This window comes from Rattus norvegicus, chromosome 17, assembly GCF_021556685.1.
Source record: "Rattus norvegicus strain SHRSP/BbbUtx chromosome 17, alternate assembly SHRSP_T2T, whole genome shotgun sequence".
Taxonomy (NCBI): Eukaryota; Metazoa; Chordata; class Mammalia; order Rodentia; family Muridae; genus Rattus; species Rattus norvegicus.
Window position 1 is genome coordinate 22822081 of NC_141550.1, and position 14309 is coordinate 22836389.

Genomic DNA, 14309 nt, shown 5'->3' on the forward strand with positions numbered 1-14309 from the left:
GAACCAGAAAGTTTTGCAAAGGTCCAGGGGGAAAAAAAAAGAACACAGCCCCCACTTACTATACACTGTTTTACAGCGTGGGCTATTTGATTTACCAAACACGGTGGTGGTTCAGGTGCCTGAGACTGCAAATGGGGCCTCCATTTTGACTGTGCTATAGATCATTGGTGTAGAAACGCATAGCTATGGTTCTCTACTGCAGTTACCGCCTGTTTGTGCCACACAGTTGTTGGCTTGCGATGGATGGAGACTAAATGTGCGGAACATGAGAACCAATGGCCAGCAGTCAGAGCACAGCCGTCTCCATACAATCCTGGCCTTCCGTTTTCTATTCCAAACTCTGAATGATGGCTCACATTAGAAAATTCTAACCCAGAGCAAAACAATGTAATCTGTGCTTTCAGTGTAAGGTAGAGGAGGTTCTGGGAGAGATGGTGGGGAGGCCGAGTTGTCAAGGCAACCAGTACAGATAAAAAGAGGGCCCAAGAGTATAGAGAGAGATCAGGACAGTACTTCTTTATGCTGTTTGTCTGACTTCTGGGACAATAAGAAAAAAAAAGCTGGAGACAATCGGCGTATGAATAGGAAAGATAAATATGACAATCTGCTTTGGAGATTCAGTCTCTGATCACTCAGTGCATTGCTTGGGCCTGTGGTGAAGGTGGCACAGTATACAGCAGGAGTATGTGGCCAAGAAAACAACTCTTCTCATGGCCAATGATCAAAAGAAGAAAAGGAAGGGGCCTGGCTACGGTTTCACGAGCCTCCAAAGACCCAAGGACAGTCCATTAGGTCCCAACCTTCAAAACTTGTACAGTTTCTCAAGAGTATTGACCTGGAAACCAACACTTTAATATATGCGTCCAGCTTTAGCTAGAGCCCTAAGTGCTATTATTTAAAGACGATAGGTAGAAGACTTTTTTTTTTTTCCGGAGCTGGGGACCGAACCCAGGGCCTTGCGCTTCCTAGGCAAGCTCGGTAGAAGACTTTAAAACCTTAAATATGAGGTCTTGAGTGATGGGCTCTAGGACTGAAAACACTTGTTGCCCTGGCAAAGGACCGGAGTTCGTTTCTCAGTGCTCACACGGAGGCGAACAACCTGAAGAGGATCTAATGCCTTCTTTTGGCCTCTAGAGGCACTGCACACATGTGGTGCACAGGCTTATGTGCAGGCAAATAAATACATATTTTTAAAAAATGTTTAAAAAAATAAATGTGTAAAAAAGTTCCGTGATCGTGGGTTGGCTTTGAGCTTTGACTGGGACCCAACAGAACCATAGTAACACTGTGCCTCTGTGTTTCTTAAAGTTTGGAATGGAAAATGCATCTAATTTAATCCTCATTCCTATGTCCTTTAAATTTTTATTTTATCCTGATCAGGTAAATTTTTAAGGTAAGGAAACTGAGACTCTAAAAGACTATCAACTGACTCAACCTTCCCGCTGCTACCAGGTACATCAACTAGCATCTAATTAGGTTTCTGGGATCCCAGAATCCAAACACTTCCCATTACCTTGGGCCATTTCCCCTCATGAACTAGGTCACAGAAATGGAGTCCTATACCCTGAGGCGGCCCAAAAGGCAAGCAAGTCAGAGGACCTAGCATCTCCTTTCTTGTATTTGTTTCTTTATGAGTTCCTTCGTTCAACAAGGAACCTACCTAATGCCCAGAAATGTGCCAACCCCGAAATGGATGCTCTTGCTGTAAAAACAGAAGGATTAAGATCATACAGCTCACAGGAAATTCAAAGAGCACTATGTTAACCTGCCTTTACTTGTGGAATTTTAAGAGTTATATTTAACTTGGATCCAGGTAAATTGCATCCAGCCATAATTACCGATTTAACTCCCAACCACCGCCAAGTGAAACCCAAGCTCCAAGAGGACAGTCTACTGTTGCGTTCCTATTGTCTATTTTAAGATAATTTCTCAATAAAGCAAATCCTCGTGTGACTGAGTGACTGACTGAAAAATTTGGGAAGGATAACCCTGGGGTAAGAATTAAGTGCTAAACTTTCCTTCACTCATTAACCAGATCTGCTCACAGTAGCCCAGTACCCCTCTAAGCCTCTTCTAGCCTAATTCTCCCTAATCACTTACCACAGGGTACAGTATCTGAAGCAAAGACCTCATTCATCATATTAGCCTTCTGATGACAAATCTCCACAGTTCCTCCATTTGACTCAGAGTTTAATGGTACATCTGAGACCTCGGTGAGAGCGTGCACACAGTCCAAACTGTCTGTCTATACTGAAAAGCCAAACTGAAGCTTACATGGCCTAGATTGCATACTCTGTCCATAGGGACCATTTGCAATTTCTCAACGACTTCAGGATCTCCTCTCCTTCAGGACCTTCTCCCCCTGAACTCCAAATTATCCTCTGTGGCACAATTCAAATGTCTTGACGGTCCCACCAGTGTAGAGTCATTTGTCTCTTCTGAGATAAAAGGTACTTTGTTATCCTGGTCCCTTCTGATTGTGAATATTTGTTGTCTCTGTATCCCCAGACACTGAACTCAGTGGCGTCCGGCTACTCATCTTTGCATGGGTGATTCCTAGAGCAGTATTGTGCCGATCATAGGCGTTCAGCCCAGGGTGGCTGGACAAAGGAAACTGTCAACAAGAAATAATGAGGCTACTGCTCATCAGTAAGGCTTTAATCCAGGTTTCCTTTTCAGAGTCTCCACACGGGCTTCAGATCGCTGTTTGACCCCCTGTCACTGCCAATGAAAAAAATCTCCCATGAATGTGTAATGTACAGGTCATGTCTTATAGTCACAAGACCTCTCCGGAGAGGAGCAGTAATGTGAAGGTGGTGTCTGAAACCAGGGAAGTCCTCATAGGCTGTCTGGTATAGATTCTGATAGGTTTACATCTAAGTGGAGCTGCTTGGGTCAGCCTGATCCACATTCACCCTGGCTCTGTTACTATAATCTCCTCATAGTAAAAGCTACTTTGTGAACACAGCACCGAGTCGATCATTATGTGAAACAGGTGCTTGCGCTGTGAGTCACTCGGTGCTGGCCTATCAAAGCAGGCTCTCAACAGGAAGCAGCTACGACATTTTTTTAAAGCCCAGGAATGTCAAGAGTCTGACCGGATCTGCTCGCTTACAGCTGAGAGCTGTTCTCCTCTCCTTTGTGGCAAGGATGAGGATGACAGCAAACTTTCATCTTTCCTGACAGGATAACTCAGACGTTTTCCCCAGGGAGAGGCGATTGATCATTAGCTTCTGTTCAAAAATAACGGGGAGCACACGAAAGCTCTCACAGAGCTGCGTCCTTTGAAATGCTTCCTTTGAAAACCTATGAGAACCCACAGAATGTCCATCGTTAGACAAGGAGGCCACTTGTGATTTGTTTCTTTCTTTTTTTTTCTAAAGGCTTTTGGGTAGTTGGTCCTATGACTGAAGGCCCCTTCTGCTCTACGACGAAGACTGGCAAAACTCGCCTCAGCCCCCAGAGCAAGGCTAACCTATCCACTCTACTCATCACAGATCACCCTTCTCTCTGATATCTAAAAGGCGCTTTCTGCTTGTCACTTACTGTGGGATAGTCATTACTTCTAATGTATCGGACTGTGTACCCTCGTCTTAGGTTTTCTGTTGTTTCTAGTAAAGTGAAGGTTTCTCAAGGACGAGGGAATTACAGTGTGCTTTATGGAGGTTCCGTAGTGTCTGCTGCAAAGCTGAGTGGAATAACATCTTCAAAAAATGCAACTGCACCTGGAGTCAAAGGCACAAGAGATATTAATCATATCGAGTCAACCTGTTTTCAGTCAACTGTGTAAAAAGCTACTGATTCATGGCTGAGTGCTACTTCTTTGAGGCAACCTAAATAACAGACAATTCTTTTCTTTTCTTTTCTTTTTTTTTCCTGGAGCTGGGGACCGAACTCAGGGCCTTGTGCTTGCTAGGCAAGTGCTCTACCACTGAGCTAAATCCCCAACCCCGACAATCCTTTATATAGCCACCGACTTGCTAATTTGCTGGCAACCTGAAGCTGGTCCCTAATTTGTGCTAACAAACTCTATCTCTAAGAAAGAGATACAGAACTTGAAAAACAAAGATTAAAAATAATAATAATTAAGTGACCACACCGTTACAAGTCCCAGAATCAGTAACCTAAAGCTACTTGGGAAACAATAAAATTTCAAAAAAATAATAATAAAATAAATGATAAATAATAATATAATAATAAATAATAAATAAATAATAAAATAATAATAAAAATAATAATTGCTTCAGCTTCCTGCTGCCTTGGTTTATCATGATGGACTGCATTTTGAACTATGAGTAAAACTCAGGACAGATAGTGTGATGGTTTGCATATGCTTGGCTCAGGGAGTGGCACTATTAGAAGGTGTGGCCTTGTTGGAGGAAGTGTGTCACTGTGGGGGGTGGGCTTGGAGACCCTCCTTCTAGCTGCTTGGGGATGCTTAGACTGTTCCTGGCTTCCTTCAAGTGAAGATGTAGAACTCTCAGCTCCTTCTCTAGTACTATGTCTGCCTGCGTGCCTCCCACAATAATGGAGCAAACATTTGAAATTGTAAGCCAGCCCCAATTAAATGTTGTCCTTTATAAAACTCACATTGGTCATGGTGTCTGTTCACATCAATAAGACCCTAATTAAGACAGATAGTACGATGGTTATTCCTTGTTGTCAAATTTACTACATCTGGAATGAACTATAATCCAGAATTCAGGACACATCTGTGAGCCTATCTTGAGGCATAATGGCCATGAAAAGCTTAGGCCCAGGTAAGGTGGTATATGCCTTAAATCTCAAGAGACAGAGGCAGGCAGATCTCTGAGTTCAAGGCCAGCATGGGACAGAAGAAGTTCCAAATCCAGGCAGAGTTGTACACACCTTTAATCTGGTCCATACCTTCTGCTGGAGGCTTACATTAGGAAAAGGGGGAAAGGAAGTGTTCGTTCTTCTTCATCTGTTTGCACTGGCTTGTCACACATCTTTGGAACCTACCTCTTCAGGATTCCAGCTTATACAGATGTCCAGCTGAAACACTTAGCCTCATGGGACTGAGTTGCCCATTTTGGGGTTAGCTGGATTGCAGACTGTAAGTCATTCCAACAATATCACTTAATGTATACAGACATTCCATAAATTCTGTGATCTAGAGACTAATACAGATGGTTAGAATCAGTATCTTATGAAGGAAGTCAAGACCACGCTGTATTCCTTCTAAATTAATCCTATTACATTTTTTTTTAATGTGAGTGCACCCATAGGTGGGCTTGTGTGCTATAGTGCATATGTGGAAATCAGAGGACAATTTGGGAAAATCAATTCTCTCATTCTATAGTGTGGATTCTGGGGATTGAACCCAAGTTGTCAGTTTTAGTGGCAACTGCCCTTACCCACTGCTCTGGGTGTTTTGTTTGTTTGTCAGCTTGTCACACACAAGAGTCATCTAGGAAGAGGAAACCTTAATTGAGAAACGTGCCTCCATCAGACTGGCGTGTACATTGCCCTTATCAATGGTTAATGTACAATCCACAACAGGCAATAGCATTCCTAGGCAGGTGGTCATGGCTTATAACAAGAGCAGGCTGAACAAGCCAGGAGGACCAAGCCAGGAAGCAGTGTTCCACAGTTCCTGCCTCCAGTTCCGACTTGAGTTTCTGTCCCAAATTCCCTTCAGAATGGACTGTAATTGAGATGTGTAAGCCGAATAAACCCTTTCCTCCTCAAGGTGTTTTTTGATCGTAGCGTTTTGTTGCAGCAACAGACAGTACACTAAAACACCCACTGAGCCCCATCACTTGGCCTGGGCTGGGTTTATGTACTGACGAGCAAACACTGGGCTTACAAAACTCATATGCAGTGACTTTCTCAGACTCACAGTGATGGGGAGCTGAGGAATTCTGTTATTCCACTATTATATGCCTTCAAATTTTTTCTCAAAAATTGCAGTGGATGGAAGGGGTTAAGTACTATGCATGTGGATTGATTGTTCCCTTCCGACTACAAATGTAATATGACTGACGGCTTCAAGTTCTTGCTTCCTTAGTGTATCATGATGGACTGCATTGGAAAAAAATTCTGCTATGGAAAAAATTTCACTACAGCTACAGTACAAGGCATTAACTTTGTATATATTAGTATATATTAATTTTATATAATGGGCTTCATTATGAGGTTTTCATATATATACATATATACATACATGTATATGTATGTATATATACACATATATATGTATTATATATATATGAGATATATTTTGATCTGTTTGCTCTCAGTTACCCTATTTTATTTCCTCTCATCCCCCACTTATCTCCTTTCCCCCCAACTCATCCCTCTAGAACTTCCATGTCTCGTTTCTTGAATGACTTAGAGAGAAACATTAAAGCTGCTTAAAGGAGCATTGGTGAGAGCTATTTACCACCCCACACACCATCCATGAACTGAGTCTAAGTCGTCAGGAAGCAGCGCGAGGGCGCGTGGGCTCTTCACACTCCCTGACAGGTTGTTGTCTGGCCCAGTCTCTCCAAGCTTTTGCACAGGCGATGGCAGCCATTGTGAACTCAGGATTGTTCGTGCTATGGACCTCCCGGCCATCAGTTTTCTACACTTCTCCCCTGACTCCTGAATTCTTTGTGAGCCTCCTAGCTAGCCTCAGAGCCTTAATGGAACAGCCTGGGATACAGATGTCATTACAGCTGAGCATCTGACTTGTTCATTCTCATCACACCCCAGGTCTGAGCCTCTGGAGTGACTATCATTCCCTTTAGAGGAAGCTTCTTTGAGCCAAGCTGGAGGCTGCAGTAGCATATGGGTATAGAGGGTTATTTAGAAAGCTCAAGGTGTACACATCATGACCTACAGAACAGTTTTGGACCAATAATGTACTATCCATTTTCTGGGTCTTTATGTCTAATAGAATAAGGGGGTTGTTTATCTCACTATGCTTAGAAGGCTTTTCTTTCAAAACAAACAATAAGGGTGATATGGAATATGAAAACGATGCTCGTGGCTGATCTTTATATGTTGACTGGCCTTCTGTTCCTGTGATAAAATCCCTAGGAATAATCAAACTTGAAAGAGAAAGCATTTTATGTGGCTCAAAATTTAAGAGATTCCCATCTCGGCCCTGATCCTTTATGCCATGCCTCTAAGAGTACATGATGAAGTCTTCGCTGAGTGCCCTGTTTAATTCATGCTGGCCAGAAGAAGATACCTTTCAGTGGCATGGACTCGGTGATCTAATTTCTTTCCCACAGACCTCACCTCCTAAATGTTTCAGTCACTTCTCAGTCAAGCCTGGGGCTGCTGACCACACCTTTACTATAAGAGTCTTTGGGGGAGATATTCAAGATCCAAACTACGGCAGTTTACTACGCTCCCACTGCAAATGGCTGCTTATTAGGTTTTATTGATTTCGATCCATTTCGCTACATTTGTCGTTTGTATGTTAGGTCTGCTAACACTAGCCATAACATGATTTGAGAAGTCAGCAGTGACAGGCAACTTCACTGGTTTGTTTTCCTTTGGGTTAACCCGGGATGGGTGGGTCTGATGGTGAGTCAGATACAGTCTTGGTTTATCTTTTCCTTTAATTTTCATGAGCCTGTTTGACCAGTTGGGGAGTGTCAGCTCCTCTGGTGATGAATTTCTCTCTCTCCAGGTCCCTGTGCAGGGATGGTTACCTGGTAGACACACAGCACATTCCCTTTCACTTGTATGCTTTACACTTTCCACAGCCCTGATTGTGAACTTGACATAATGGTGAGGATGGGTGAGGACCACTCTGAGGAAAATATAAATATGATGAATGTGTATCCCTTCAAGACCTATAAGGGAGCCCACACACAACATATTATTAAGGCAATGAGAAAACCCATATGTCCCCAACCAGCTCGTTAATGAGTGTGAGAGATCCTTGATTATTTCCAACTATTTTGTCAGCATCTGTTGTATGTAGGCATGCTCTTAGATGCTTGGGTTTGAAATCTCTGAACACTGTAGAAATAGTAAAAGAGAAACTGCGGGCACTCCAAATGGCTTAAAAATAAATCCCATACATCCTCCAGAAACTCCCCCTCCTAGGGGAATTATTAACTTGTGAGTATTGTATAGGCATTCTCAACAGACCCCGTCATGTCTCAGGGTGTCCACTGTTCACTTTTTAGAATGAACCTTTCTCATATTTCTCGTGGACTCCCAAACACACAGAATGGCCCAACAAAAACAACTGTTCTTCCCACCATCATTTTTTTGTACTGATCCCCATCCTTCCCAGTCTGTTTTGGCATTTCCCTTGGGCTGTCAGCCTCTCTGAGAACTTACTGTTGGCCAGTAGCTATTGGAAGGAAATGATCGAAGGTGTCATGCGTTTAGGGAACCACAGTACCTGGTCTTTGATGCTCATCACAACCTGAGAAGTTCTAAAACAGATTAGTTTTCTAGAAAGAAAAAAAAAAAAAAAGCATGACATTTCCCCCAAAGACAAAGCTGAACTCTGTAGAATTCCTCCCCCTTCTCTGATTGGTGCAGGAATCTTAGATGCCGGCTTGCAGGGTTAGCTGAGTTTCCTGTGGTTGGTGGGCAGGGTAAGCCAAGATGGCTGAATTCCCAAGCTCTCTGGATGTGTGTGAAAGTTCTCAGCCTCTACCTAAGCATTTTTTTTCTTTGTCTGCCAAGTGGTATGATAAAACTTGTGAGAACAGGTTTTCCCGAGGTACCTGATGCATCTGCATCCATTCCTGGCAGGAAACCAAAGGAAAAAGAATTCAAAGCCTTCCAGAACACTAGAAAGGGCTTCATCTCAACTTCCGGGTTAAGGATTATTCCAAGGAGCGCTGTTTATTTTGACTTTACCTAAGAAGTCCCCGTGGTGGTTGTGCACAACACCAAGCAACTTGAACTGGCTGAGGCTTGCGCCAGCCTTGTCCATCTGGATGGATTGTAAGGTTTATTTTTACCAGATGAGCATGAGGGGGTCTGTGACCTGAAAGGTTCCTTTCAACAAGGAAGCTGTTGTGGAAACTCAGCCATCTTGATAGCAATTGATCTTTAGATGGCCAAGTCCTTTTACATGAGTGTTTTCTTTAGTCTTAGGGGGAAAGACTCCATCTGTTGTGAAGGCATTGATATGCATATCTTAGTTAAAGCACGCCTTCCCTCCAATAAGAAACAGAATCACAAGAGAAATATGTGCTGTTGGCTTCCTTCAGGAATGAGCTCGCTGTCCCACTTTCTGGGGAATGGGTAGAGGTCTTGATGACAATACTATGATAGGATTTAATCTTTGTTAACCTTAGACCTGTGGGAGCACTGAGAAAGGCTGTCCTGCATGAGGAAGCTGAGTTCCCCTTAGCTTCTCCTTTTCAGTTCTGCTTAGAAAAGCCCACGGGAGTCCAACTGCCCAATACATATTTTGTGGAGAGCAAGGACTTTTCTAACCCAAACTTGCCTCTTTGAAAGTCTCCAAATTATCTTCTAGGACAGAGATTGTATTGTTATGGTGATGGTTTCAATAAACAATACATGGGTAGGGGGGTGGGAATACAATTCCTTGCTGCATCGTTGATAAAAATAACAATGGTGTTTCAACAGCATTAACTTGGTTTTGCATCATGGCCCATATATGCTGGCTCATTTGTGTAAATCTAGCATATCTTTGCTAGTCCAAGCAATATCTGTGAATGTTGGCCTTACATGGAGATTGGTCAATGATTTCTAGAACATTGGACCTGGACATATGTCAGAACCAGATCCCTAATGTCCTGCGTATAAATGAAAGTACGTGGTGTCAATTTTGCTCCTCCACAATACTGCCTCCAGCCAAAGAAAACTCAGCTGAGGCCTCAAACACAGAGTGAGCCAATGAAATGGATGGTCCCTGGATGGGAACGCCAAGCAGGCTCAGTTTAATTTTGTATTATTCATCTTCGGTAACTCTCAAGATTCAAATTTCCCCAACTTTTCCAAGTCTAGAGTCTACGCCCAGTATATCTCAGGGGAGAGTATTCGTGTGAGTAGTTTGAAGGTTTCTAATGAAAACAAAGCAGTCCATTATTTCTGTTAATTCAGAAATCCTAGACGACATAGTTTGGAGAGAGTCCATTTAACTGGAGTGCTATTGAAGATACTTATGGATAAGAATTTTTTTTGTTACTGTTGAGCAAAATCTCTTTTTGGTAATTGGTAGTTATAAGGGACCAGGAAAGGTAGAAGAGGAACTCGTGAAAGATCCCTGAGAAAAGGATTCTTCCGTTCTACTCACTTCTGTGCTTCCACCACGGCCTCTTCTGTTTTGGGTTTTTTTGTTTTGTTTTGTTTTGTTTTGTTTTCTATAACATATTATTTTATTTCAATAAAACTGTGTCTAGGATCTTTTTCCCTTTCTGCCTTACAAATTTCACATAGGATTCATTTGGAAATCAAATGGCAAGATTTCAGAGCCTGAGAGGCCCCTTCCCCCATTATCACCTGCTTTTCTGTAGCAAGCTTCCCAAGGGGTCCAGGGCTACTGTGATGTTTGAGGAATCCCTTTGTACTTGGTGAAGAGCCACAGGTGTCCCCGGACTTGGGTGATGTATTTAGGAAAAAAATGTAATCTGGTCCTCAAGTTTAACTTGTTTCGTCTGGGCCCCAGAACTCAGAAATTCAGACTCTACAAGACAAAAGGACCCCAGAGGGGCTTGCCTCTACCTTCCATTGTGAATGCTCAAGAGCTAAACAAAATTTGATCTAGGGCAAAGGTCAGATTCTTCTCTTCTAGGTAGGTTACTGCACCAGTGACTCATAGGCCTCTGGATGCTCAGCTAACTCTCCTTAAGTGAGTGATAATTTGAAGAAATAATAATATCATTATTTTAATTGTTTGTGTATGAATGAGGACACGTGGTTGCCATGACCTACATGTGGAGGTCAGAGGACAAGCTCTCATGAGTTGGTTCCCTCCTTCTACTGTGGGATTCTGGGTTAAACTCAAATCATCAAGTTTGCTTACCAACCACCCTTACAGCTCAGTCGTCTCGCCAGCTCGCTTTTGATACGATAGGACACTTGTCTGTAAGTTTCCACCCCTGGTGTATTTTCAGCCCACTTACGTTCTGAATCTCTGACTCTGGAGCTTTGCACTCCATTCCATTGCTCATAATTCATCCTTAATACTTTCTACCTTATGAACTTCTAGGTAGTCTATAAACATCTTCTAGCCCAAATCTTACACATCATTATACACCTAAATCCCAGCATTCCATTTGTTATTCCTGAGCAAGTTAAAACCACTCTGACTGATCATTCAATCTTACTGGAAAGCTCCTTTAATAGATTCCTTTGATGGAACAAAATCTGATAATAGCCCAAAGTCTATGTGACACAGAAATCCCATCCAGAAAGTTGGAGACATTTAACATATCCATGTCTCAGAATAACATTTACCACGGGACACAGACATAAGACCTTTGTGCTTTATTCTGATTTTCTTTCCTTTGAGAGAAGACTCCAAGTAAACATATCTGAGGCTGGCTTTGATCTCTTTGTGTAGCCCTGGTTGTCGTACAACTCTTCTGCCTTACTGCCCTGTGTGCCGGAAGTACATACTCCCACCACCCATGTTCTGCTATTAGTATTTTTTTTAAAGAATAAAAATAGTATTTTCATAGTTTCTCCTTTCTCAAAGTTTGACTTTCTACACATTCAGTTAGCCATGGACAGTAGTAACATGATGAAAACCCATGATGTCCTATTCTCTCCTGCCAGAGACACAGATCTGTGATGTATATGCTACCCGCCCATGTATTACTTACTTAGAAGTCATCTTCATCAGAAGCCAAGTTCATCAGATCAATTACTGCAAGGTCCAAGTCAAAAAACTCTTATATTTCTTACTTAGCTCCAGAAAGCACATGAGTAGGGTTGTTGACAGTTCACATACATCAAAAAAGAAGCAGTCACTTATTTTAATTTATGTGTTTTTGTGCCTTCTCCCTATGTAACCAAAGCTAGTCATGAACGTTCACTGTATACCTTGTGGTGGGACTATATACCATTACATATGGCCTTGAAGTGTGTCCTTAAAGAGAAAAACAAAAATATGTACATATAGGCAAAATCAAATATGTAAAAACTAATGTAAACTATGGCTTCACAGACTCACTAGACTACTTGGGGTATATTCTCTGGGATTTAAGGGGGTGATTATTCTCTGCAAACAGACAAATTATATTATTGTTTTTCAATTGAATTAAATCTCCAGATCATGTTTTGGAGTCCTAGTTGTTTACCCTACTTAGTATGGATAGTCACTAACTTGTCAAGGAACACATAGTAGTCATTCAGCAATTATGATCAAATGACCTCTACTCCTGCCTTAAAACGGTATGTCCACTATCTGACTTGGCTTCCAAAAGTCTCCAAGATGCCCCAGATGCTGGAAAGTTTCAGAGCAGGGTCCTAGCAAATCTTCCATAAGTTAAACAAACTGGCTGAGTTCATTCAGTCTGCTACCTTACCATGGTTGCTTTCCACAGCGAGATGCTCAGCAATTCTAAGAGATGGGGCTTGAGCAGACAATACTTTCAACGGGAACAAAAGCAAATAGTATCCTATTTGCCATCGACATCTCGGAAAACCCACTAAACAGAAACAGGGTATTAAACAGAAAACAAAGAGTATCGATATTATAATATGCCCTTCGTTCAAGTACTCATGTACATATACCAAAACAAGGCAAACCCCTTTTAGGGGCAATATTTGTGGTAGAAATAATTACTGTCTACTTATTGTTGTTGGAGCTGTGACTCAGCAGGGAAATAGGGCAGAGCTGTGGGGGAGCCAATGGGCATTAAGCAATTTACAAAGGTCTCGGTTTGTTCTACCTGGAGAGAGGAGTGTATATTTTAAAATATCACGTTTAATTAACACTTGAGGAGAGGAAAGAAACGGCTCGCACCAGTAATCCTAGGCAGCTTTTGTGTGGAACAGACGAAGGAGAAAATAATCTGATTAGGCGCTGGCCTTAAGTACAGTTTCCGCAGATTCCCGTTCGCCTCCTTACCATATAATAACATGGCTTAAAATTAGTTCTGACAGCTAATCAGAGTGAGTGGCCTTTTCTTTTCCTGGAGTGGTTAACAAGTACTGTGCATTGTGCCAACAAACTATACTGCGGCCTAGCTGTAAGAAGGGAAGAGGGCTGGTTTGTTCTTTCATGGCGGGAAGCTCTGTGGCTCTTTTGTTAGAATCGGAGCCTTCTGCAGTACGAGAATCTGCTCTGTGACCCAAGGCAGTCTGGAGTTATCAGAACCCTCCTCACTGGATAGGACGGCTTTTCCAGTCCACCCCATCCTTCTCTGCTGTCTCTCACTCAATTACTTCTGTGTCTGACCGCTCCCTGGCAATCTGGGCTATAAGAACGGAGTGATGGGCTGTTCTGTGACAGAGTGGGAGGAAAAAATATACCTGACTGTCTTTTTAAGATAAGGACTTGGGAGCCAAGAGGGTATCTGAGGCTGAGGACAGACACCTGTGTTTAACTGGGTCAGGCAGAGGTGGGGCAAGGTCAACTAGGAAGCCTCTCTTTCTCCCAGAGCTGTCTATCTTTATGTGGATCTGAAAACAGACGTTTCCAGATCCCAATTCTCTTTCCTGGTTTGGGATTCAAGAGAACACCCATTGCTCAGGGGGAAGTGACCGTCTGCAATGGAGAACTATCAAGACTTCCCATTTGAAAGCCGGACAAAAGGATACAAGAAATTGCCCCCCGATGTAAAAGAAAAAGCAACAGCAAAAGTGGCTTTGGGGGTGGTATCTGGGCCCGACGTAGTCCACAAGATCCCAAGCCTGTGCCAAAGCTGGGTCACATTCAAAATCCCGAGCATCTGTGGGAGTTGTCCTGACACCTCCCCTCTAAGAAAAGGAGCAGGGGAAAGGCTTAGGATTCAAATGAGGCAAGCTCAGGCCTGAAATGTTGGCAGGTCCCCTAGCCTATCTAGGTAGTAGGTCAAAGTGAAGAAGCTTAAGGGCATAGCCAGGCCCTACAAGGTTCTTGACTGGGCTCATAGACTAGCTCTCCTTAAAGTCGTTTTTTGAGGGAAAGCAGGAATGCTTGAGGTCAGTCATTTTGAAACTTTAGTGTGTCACTTAGTACAAACGCCCTGCCTTCTAAAGGTTTGCTGTTATCATGTCCATGCAAAAGGAGAAAGAAAGAAAGAAAGAAAGAAAGAAAGAAAGAAAGAAAGAAAGAAAGAAAGAAAGAAAGAAAGAGGGGAAGAGGGAGGGAGGGAAGAAAGAAGAAGGAAGAAGGCTTGAAATCACTTTTAGAAATACACATCTAA